The sequence below is a fragment of the Gallinula chloropus genome (genome assembly GCF_964237585.1).
Source record: "Gallinula chloropus genome assembly, chromosome: 9".
Classification (NCBI taxonomy): Eukaryota; Metazoa; Chordata; class Aves; order Gruiformes; family Rallidae; genus Gallinula; species Gallinula chloropus.
In genome coordinates this window covers 8,671,745-8,681,077 of record NC_140094.1, presented here as the reverse complement: position 1 = coordinate 8,681,077, position 9,333 = coordinate 8,671,745, and positions in this window count along the sequence as shown.

The following is a 9,333-nucleotide window of genomic DNA, read 5'->3' as shown; positions in this document are numbered from 1 at the left end:
TGAAAATTCCTTCAGAGTTCCATGAGATGTTTTAGTATTTGCTTGAAGTATTTCAATTGACTTTTCCATTTTCAAGGATCCCTTGTAAGCTTCTGTTTGTGTCCTCTTAATAAAAGTGAAAGTACTGACATGTTTTCATTAAATTATTATAACCAATCACATTTCAAGAATGTCTTCCCTGGTACAGCAAAAGGTAGCTTGTGCTAGTCTGAAGAAAAGTTATAAAGCAGAATAACCACATTTTGCAGGTGTTCTTTAAATAGCATAAGCCATCAGTGTACACTGAAGATATAGTAACACTGCTTCTGATGTTTAGAAGATGTGTTTTAAAGCCCTGATTGTGTTTTGAAGAGAATTATGAAATGTATCTTTCCAGATTTTTTGCTTGCTTTGGGATGGCATTTCTAGTGATACTGTGAGGAACAGAGCCTTTTCACTGTTGCTTTCCACAGGGTGTGATTAAGTAATACTTGTTGCAATTAATAGTATGGTTATGGGCATGCAGTTTGCAAGGGTAAAGAAAAAGGCTTTGCTTGCTATTCTGTGATAGAAGAAAAAAGACTGAACATTCTCTCACAGGTTATGGATATGCTTTTCACATGTAACAACTTTTTAACTGTTTTAGAGATGCTCATTTGGTCTTTAGGAGGTGCACGGTGTAGTTTAGGCTGAGTATCTTTCCAGTTTTAAGAGGAAACTAGAAGACTTCTGTTGAATCTTGAAGAAAAATGTTTAACTTCCTTTACAAAAACGTTCTCCCTGTTTATATTTTAGGCCAACTGGCAAGGCAGAATGCATTGCAGCTCTTGGTACGCAGGGCTGGCTTGGGAATCGAGGTGCTCTCAGGCAATCTAATGAGACTTCTGAATTTCTTGGTGGCCGTTAATGTTGCCCGTAAATCCAACCCCACTTCCTCTTTACTGAAGGTGGGGTTTGTCATGGACAGTGGGAGCAAGCTGAGGCCACGAGGGACCGCTTGTGCCTAAACAAACATGGGCAGTGGTTAAGTTCAAGGGCCAAATTCCGAGCTCTTAGCTGAGGAAATAGCTGTGGCCTTGTCTGCAGGGAAAAGATTTTACTAGTTGTCCTCCAAGGCCCAGGTTTTTTGGTGGTTTTTTTCAGTGATGAATGGCTTCTTTTTTTGTTGTTGTTAGCTTAATGTTTTCCCAAATTGTACAAGGTAAAGAAGCATGTTTATTCCCATGTGAGAGGTACCAGTAGAAGTGTTTAAATCAATGCATCAGGTTATTTTGTTCCTTGGGACAGTTCAGAAACTTTCCCTGGATGAAGAAATCCTGCATCTGTCAAAGCAAACCTGCAGCTGTCCTATAGGACACCCCTTACCACTCCGACAGAGCAGCTGGGGGCTTCTTAACTCACTGGGGTGGACCAGGCATAATTTTTCAAGTAACCCTCCTTCTGAGGGGTTCAAGAGCTTCTCTGTAACTGTTCTCCAAAATACCACAATTGGTGCAAATGTGGAAGCTGCTTTTAAAATTCTTCTAAATGTAATTTTTACAGTGTATTTTCTTCATTTCTCTTGCTTTGTTCAGTGTTGTTTGCATGCATAACTTATTGTCATTTTTCTAGCTTTTAAATAATTTCCTGTGTTTAAAAGCTCAGTGGTTTCAGTGCAGAATGAAGTACTTTACAGTCCTAGTCTTGCTAAAGTTTTGAACAGTTGATGACTCTTACACATTGAATTTAGAAGCTGGGGTCCTGTGCTGACAAGAAGGGATCTTCTGCATTATTGACTGCTCTGGCCCAGCAAATCCCAGCTACACTGAGGAAACGGGAGGAGTCTTCTTCAGCAGGGTCTGCAGCCTGATGTGAGAAAAGATTCTGTTGTGGGTGTCCTTTTCCTCCCTTATGGAGCAGGAAGATGTTACACAGATGGGGCAAAAAGGGCTGGGAGAATCTTTCAGATCCCAGCTAGAAAAATGCTTCAGTGTGGATATTGGATGCCCATCTAGATGTGGCTATTCCTGTTTCATATCACACTGTAATAACATGCGGGAGTGTGGGTCTAGGTAGGGATTCAGTTAAATCCTTGCTCATCTACTGTTTTTTGCATGTCTTATTGAGCTGATGACTCCAGAGAGCTCCAGCACTGCCAAGGAGATTTTAAGTTTTCCTTAATGAGAATCAACTGCAGAGGTCTGGTGGAAGCAAGATCACTTCCCAAAGAGCAGCACTTATTTCCTGGTGAGTAAAGTTTGAGGAACAAAGAGATACTTAGCCCGAGAATCAACAACTAGTCAAAAGCATTCATCCACCCTCCTCCTAACGTCAGTAGGAAAGAATGAAGCAGTGACAGGCTAACATAGGGAGGGGGTGGCAACTTCTGAAACTGGACAGCTGAGACCAGTCGGACAAGGGGGATGTAGTGTCACAATACATGCGGTTGGTCTCGTATACTAGAGCCAAGGCTGTAACAGAGCCACTAAATGAACTCTTAAAGTAGGTTTGCCATGTATTTTGACCCATTAGGTAAGCTGAAAAGACTTACCTGTTTTATTCAAGAACTCATTACCTGCTGTTATGTCTCTTTGATTCAGGTGAGTCCCTGGTTTCATTCTGCGTTTATGCTATAGGAGCTAGATCAAAGTTTCATCCAGCGATGTTGCAGTTCAGCACAATGTAGCTGGAAGTTAAACTACACCACCCTCCATCCCCAAAGCAGCAGAGTGCAGTGATACTCTTTTTTATTTATTTCTGCTCATTCTATTTTCTTTAGCTGACTTACCTTGTAGGTAGAGTCTGTCTGTATGTTCCTACTTAGAAGAGCCTCTTTGTAAAAATGTGTCACTTGAGTCACATCTGTATTTTGGTGTGAAATAATTTCCAAGGTGACTTTTTCTACTACCTTTAAATGGTAATTAAACTTTACATTTTTATTTGCATCCTTAACATCTTTTATATTGTTAATTGTGCATAAGATGTTTATATGTGATGTACAGGACAAGAAAGCACAGGATTTGTCTAACTCATGCGCATTTTGAGTAATGAGTATTTTGAGGAATTGATGAATTATTGGTCTCAGATTCTGGAGTTTTACCTTGTCTCTTCAGCTGCCTCTTTCAGGTGGAATGAGCAGCACCTGTAGCTATTAAGAAAAAAAGAGTTAAAAACTAGACTTAAATTACCACATTCTTTAGTTTTCATAGATGTATATGCACAGCTGAAACCTGTTTGCTATCACAGCAAGGTGCTGTGCACAGAAGTAATTGCTGAAGTAGGAACTGAGGCCATGAGATGTTAGGAAGCCTGAACAGGGAATTAAACTCAGATCTTTTAAATCCTAGGCTAGTACATTAACCACTAAATTACCTTTTCTTTCTACTTGATGGCTTTTCTGTGCTTTTATACTATGATTTGTCCTTGTTTCTGGCCTGGTTTATCCTCTTGTACTTCTTAAAAGTTACTTTTGTCTTTATGTTGGTCAGCTTTCTTTTTTCTGGCTTTGCACTTAGCCTTTTTTTTTTTTTTTTCCTAATTTTAATCTTGGACTCTTTCCCTTTGGCTTTGTGGTTTTGTATGGCCTCTGCTGGGTTGGGATTTTTTTTTTTTTGGGGGGGGGGGGTGGAATTGGCTTTTTTTTTTTCTTTGAGCTTAACTTGCTTAAAGAGGTGTGTGTATCCCACACAGCCCACACCCCCATCATACCCTTGTTTGGCCTTTGCTCATGGGAAATCAATTAGTCTTCATGCATTTGTTCTTCAGAGAGACAGACACCTTTCTTATGTAATCTGATTCGTCACATGATGTGATAATAATGAATTAAGATTTACACCCTCTCACCTTTACCTTTCTATAAAGGACATGCAGTCCCTTTTCCTGTTGCAGGGCAGAATCACTTGAGCTGGTGTTGGTCCTAATGGATGTTTGTCCAGTATGTTCTGAAAGATTTCCGATGAGGGAGACTCTACAGCTGCCCAGAGAAATCTTTTCCAATATTATCCTTACTCCTGGAAGGCTGCCTCCCCGTTCCCTTTGTGTCTTACCTGAACTCGTTTGCCGCAGTTTAAGCTTATTGCTGCTTCCCCAGCATACCAAGGACACAGAATAAAGATTTCTTTTATGTCACACTTAAAGCTACTCTTTTCCTCCTCGGTTTTCTTAAGTAACCCTTTTTCTTGCAGTCTTTTTTTTTTGTGTAAGTCGGCTTTTAAGAAGTATGGGTCTGTTGTTGTGTGCACATGTGGAAATAGACCAAAGGACAGCAAACAGTAAATGGGGAAAAATAGACCCAGCAGTCTTGGTCCTACCATGTTTCATACTTTTTAGACTGGTTCAACTGGTTGTCTGTTTTGCAGAATTACTACAGTCTTTGCGAAACACCCTCTCTGTGATTATGAAAGCTTTTCAAGAAAGCTATGATTAAATCCAACTTCTGTAAGTGTAACCTGTGGATATGCAACTAAGGAGAGATCAGGCTTGCCCTCATTCCCAGGCTTTCCTTAACACTTGGAATTTTGTATTTCGTTATCCCCTTACCTCTTATTTTACTTTGTAGCTGGTACTTTTCCCTGAAGTTTGGAGATCTAGTTACTACTGCATAGTGTCCTTTTTCCCATAAAAATCTCAAGCTGGGTATACTTCCCAGAAGTATTGAGATACAGTCTCACATATATATATTTCATTCATCCTTAAAACTTGCTGTCAAAGCCATTCTTCTGCTGTTGGAACTCAGTTCTCATGTTTCCCTTTGTTCTGTGGGAGTTGCTAAGATTTCCCATTGAAATTTATTTTAAACGTTTCTCTTTTGTGCAGACTCACTGCACAGTCTTGTCTCCCACAGTGTGGATGGGTTACAATGGAGACGATGGTAACCTGGCAGTGATACAGGAGCACATTACTTGCAGCTGTAGTGAGATTTCACCCAGCATTCTGATGCAGAGTACTTCACACTTCCAAATTAATCATGCTTCTTTCTCTGTTCTTGTTGCTTGGGTAAATATTTCACTGTTGTGTGGACTTGGGCAGTGAGCTATGTGAGAACCCAAGGTTTTTGTTTTCCTGCCTATTGTACATACTTACCTACTAGGCAAGCTCTTAAGCCTGGTGCCTTTTCCACACTTGATAAAATTAGTCTGTTTCCATCATGCAGTGTTGCTTCTTTATAAATCTGAACACAAGTAAAGAAATTCATGTCTATTGCCAAATGTTCTGGCTGAATGCCATCCCTGGTGTTCTGGCTTCATCCAGATGATGAATGTTCCCTGTCAGCCTGCAGCCTAGTGAGAGGGGACAATGGTACAGAAATACTGTAATTATCTAATCAACTTTGCTTAGAATGTTAGGCAAATGCAATTCTTTAATACTCTGGTTTTACTATAGCTGTTAATTAACATGTGCAAATGCAATTTGTACAGCAAAACCAAGTAGAGGAAACATTCACTTTCAAGTTACTTTACTCCCCTCTAGTGGTCTTATATCATATGTACTTTTACATAACACTTCTCATCACAATAGATTTAAGCCTGGTGTTAATATTCTGTAAACCCCAAAAGTCTACTGGTAACTTCTTTCCTCCTGCTCATTCTATAGAGAAACCGGTTAGTGACTGGGTTTCTTGCCAATGTAACTCTCTAAACGAAACTGTTCTTTATGTCTTGACTTTAATAAGGCCAAACTATGCCCACAGCTTTAAAGTCTGCATGTACCAAAATATCTTAAAGCTGTCTACTAAACCTTTCTTTTCTGTGCCCTCAAACCTGTTCATGAAGGGTGTTAGTGTCAGTGTCACGGGGCCTCAAACTGCAGCCAAGGCTGTAGAAGCATCAGCAGAAAGAACCGTTGCATCTCGTAGTGCTGCTGTGTGTTTGTTCTGCGGGACATGCCAGTTTCGGTGCGTGTCTGACACTGTTTGGGCCTGTGCGAGTTGTGGGACATATGGAGACTGTCGAATGACTGGGTTCCTCCTTTAAGCTTGCCAGTTGGCCATTTTGTGTAGGATGTGGCTTCCACTAGCTGGAAAACAGATGAGAACCTACAGGATCAGAATGGAAACTTCTGCTTTTCCAGTAATTCCCTGGTTCTTTGCTCAAGTTACCGATGTTGTAATCAGCTCTATACAGGTGTGCAGCACGGGCTTAATTTAGCAATAGTTAATGGGTAAGTTCTCAGCTAAATTTTTCTTTTACTTCCTGGAGTCTGTATTTTAAAGGTTTTGAAATGACTTGCTAAAACAGTGTCATTGGAGAAGATAGGATATCTCATAAGATGCTTGTCTCTTTTCTTCCTTTTCTGTTCAGAGAAAGCTTATTAGGCAAAATATAGATAGAGTATTAAGTTTTCAGAATCTAGCTGCTCTTTTCAAACTAGCCACTTGTAACTTTTCCATTTTCTTCTAGAATGCGTTGGACTGATACTTGGAAGAAAAGAAAGGGGAGTAAGAGGGGTATAGAGTCAATGAAGAAAATGTTGACAATTTTTCCATTTGAAAATATAGTTCTCTTAAAATACTTCACAAAATTGTGTTTGTCTTCATATTTAGTTATGAAAGAAAAATGGAAATGTTCCAGGAATCAAAACATTTTAACACTACTTGAGTGGAACCTTTTGTTTTAAAATGAGTCTTCATTTGTAAACTTTTTCAACTCTAAAAAGTCAAAATTGAAATGAAACTGTGTAGGAGATCCAAACCCGGCCTTTTTTCCGCATGATTTTTCTTTTGTGGAAAACTTAAGTATCTCGGGTTCCTTCCAAGCTGGAAGGAAACCAAATGTGAAAAGTAAAATCCTTCATAAAACGTAACTCCTGTTTTCCTGCAGTACTCTTACAAGAGATTATTTGCCTGTGTCAGCGATGCACATTATAATAACCAATAGCTGGAGAAACTATTTCCTACGTTTCTCAAGACTGTTCCCTCTCGGTCATTAGCAGATAGTTCTAATAAACATGAGCTGAGCCAGTAGAGGCTTTGACTCTATTTATCATTGCGGATGTCTGAGCTGTCCCTGTGGGAAGTTGTGACCAATTCATAAGCCAGGGAGTTGAATTTGTTCTTAACTCTTCTTGTGAGCAGCAGTGTCGATAGTCAAACTAAGTCAAAACCATTCATGTGTATGTGTGTGGGAAGCAGGTAGGGTACGTAATGGTGACACAGCTGTACAGCTGCAGTACAGCTGTAAAAAGCACACAGGCAGTCAACTGGTGCAGAAGTTTGTACTCAAAAGAGCTGGAGGGGGCCCTACCTTTGGGAGCACGTGGGCCTGGGTAGGGAAGGATCTTCTGCTGCTTGGGGCATCCTGGCTGACACCTAGCAGTTGTGTAGGTGGGCTCATTCCAGCTCTGTCATTCCCTGCAACGTGGGCATTGGGGCTTGATAGTGGAGACAAGTTTTCCTGCCTCCTCTGGTGGCATTATTGTTCTCTGCAGGTTCAGTCCTGCTACCTCTCTGCATCAAATCTGCATAGCAGTCCCATAACCTTGCAATTTCAGACATGCATATGCTCCACTACCTTCTGCAAAGAAGCAGATGTGGTTATTAAGAGCTCTGCAGCTTAACACTTGAGTCAAAGTAGGACTTCTGTGTTCTTGGGCTCAGAAGAAGAGGGAACTTGGCCAGCATGGATTCAGACTCAGTGATTCTAGGTCTCTAAAACAGAAAATAATCTGTTTGAAATGCTGTGCCCCAGTAGAAGTATCAGAGGGGAAATGACTGAGTAGATACCAATATGAAGGTTATGATCCCTGTAACCTTACTTGTCAGACTTCAGAATCACAGCATGGCTGAGGCTGGCAAGGAGCTCTGGAGGTCATCGAATCCGCCACCTCCCCCCACCCCTTTGCTGACTTGCATAGTCGTACCCAAAAACTGTGAGTTAAGTCATCCTAGAGATGGAGTGTTTACTGCATATGTTTCTGCCTTGATGTCAGAGTGTCCTTCCACTACAAACTACAGTTTGTCTGGACCTGGAGTCGAACAGCAATGGCTAATTGTCTGGAGCTTTCTCTCTCTGCTGTTAATACCGTGCAGTAGGGCCACGGTCTCACTTGGGGTTTCTGAGAGCTTCTGGAATATGAACAGCCTTATAAATTAAATCACCACACTGTCTGCTGACTGCTTTCTTGCAGAAGTGCTGGCAACTGTGGAACATATTTTGCTGATCATCTGAAGAACAGCAACTTCTACACCTGGCAGCTGTCGGACAGCGTTTTCTTGAAACAAGGCTGTCTGCTGATAGCTCTGGAGTAGGGTTGAACAGTGAACTCAAATACGTTTATAGCTGGGATTTGCAGATTAACACACTGCTGTATTTCCCAGCAGCTTCCTGGGCTAAATCCCACCTGCATTCTGCACGAGTTGAAGTTCCTTAGACTTTCTATTCTGATCCTTCAGTCACAATTAACAGAACATAGAATTTAGTTCCAAATGCATTAGAAGAGCTCTCTTGTCCAGCGTGGGATTTAATTAAACACAGGGCTAGTGTCTTCCGTATTATGGGTTAAGCAAGTGGCATAAAGGATAAGATTTTCTTTAATTTTTTTCCCCCCCAGATTGTATTATCCAGTTTTTGACTATAGAAAGAGTCAGGAAGAGCTTGTGAAACCAACCTGTGAAAGCAGGGTAAGTAGGTGCCATAGCTACCAGAGTTGCTTAAGTCAACATGCTCTTAAAATGCAGCTTATGATGCCACTGAAGGAGAGGGAGAGAGGCAGGAACCAACCCCCAAAAAAACCCCCCTCAGAAAAGCCTAATAAGATTTCAAGCGCTGAGATGTCCAAGAACAAGAATTACGGGGGGGTGACTTGTCAGCACATGTGTTATCAGTGATCCACTGAACCTATACAATGATGGGGTTGTTTTCATAACGCATTTAACTCTGAATATTTCACTGCTGAACATGTGTGTTAGAGCATGACACACACGTGAATTCTAAAGACTTATTTTTTATAAGTTGGACTTAATTTAAGAAGCAGTAATGTTATTATTTTGGACACTAGTGTCAAGATTTCTCTTGGTATTTTCACTGTGCAGGATACTGCATATTAAGTCAGCAAGACTGCACAGACTTGTTGCTGGCTTGCTGTTTGTGACAAAAACTCAGGTAGGTGAAGAGTCTTGTGTGTGGACCAAAGAATGCAGAGGATTGTGTATTTTGAAAAGGGGGAAAGACTTTGTGCAGATTGTATGGAAGGAATTGTTTCTAGGTCTCCATAGTACACTAGAATCCATGCAATATGCTGTTTTCAGAAACATCCCTGCTCTAGCTTAGCTTAACTGATGGAATAGTGTTCACCACACTGAAGTCAGGCCATGTTGTGAAGTCCACTGAAATAAGTAGAGGGGAAAAAAATTATCTCAGGCTTTGGACTAGGCTCATA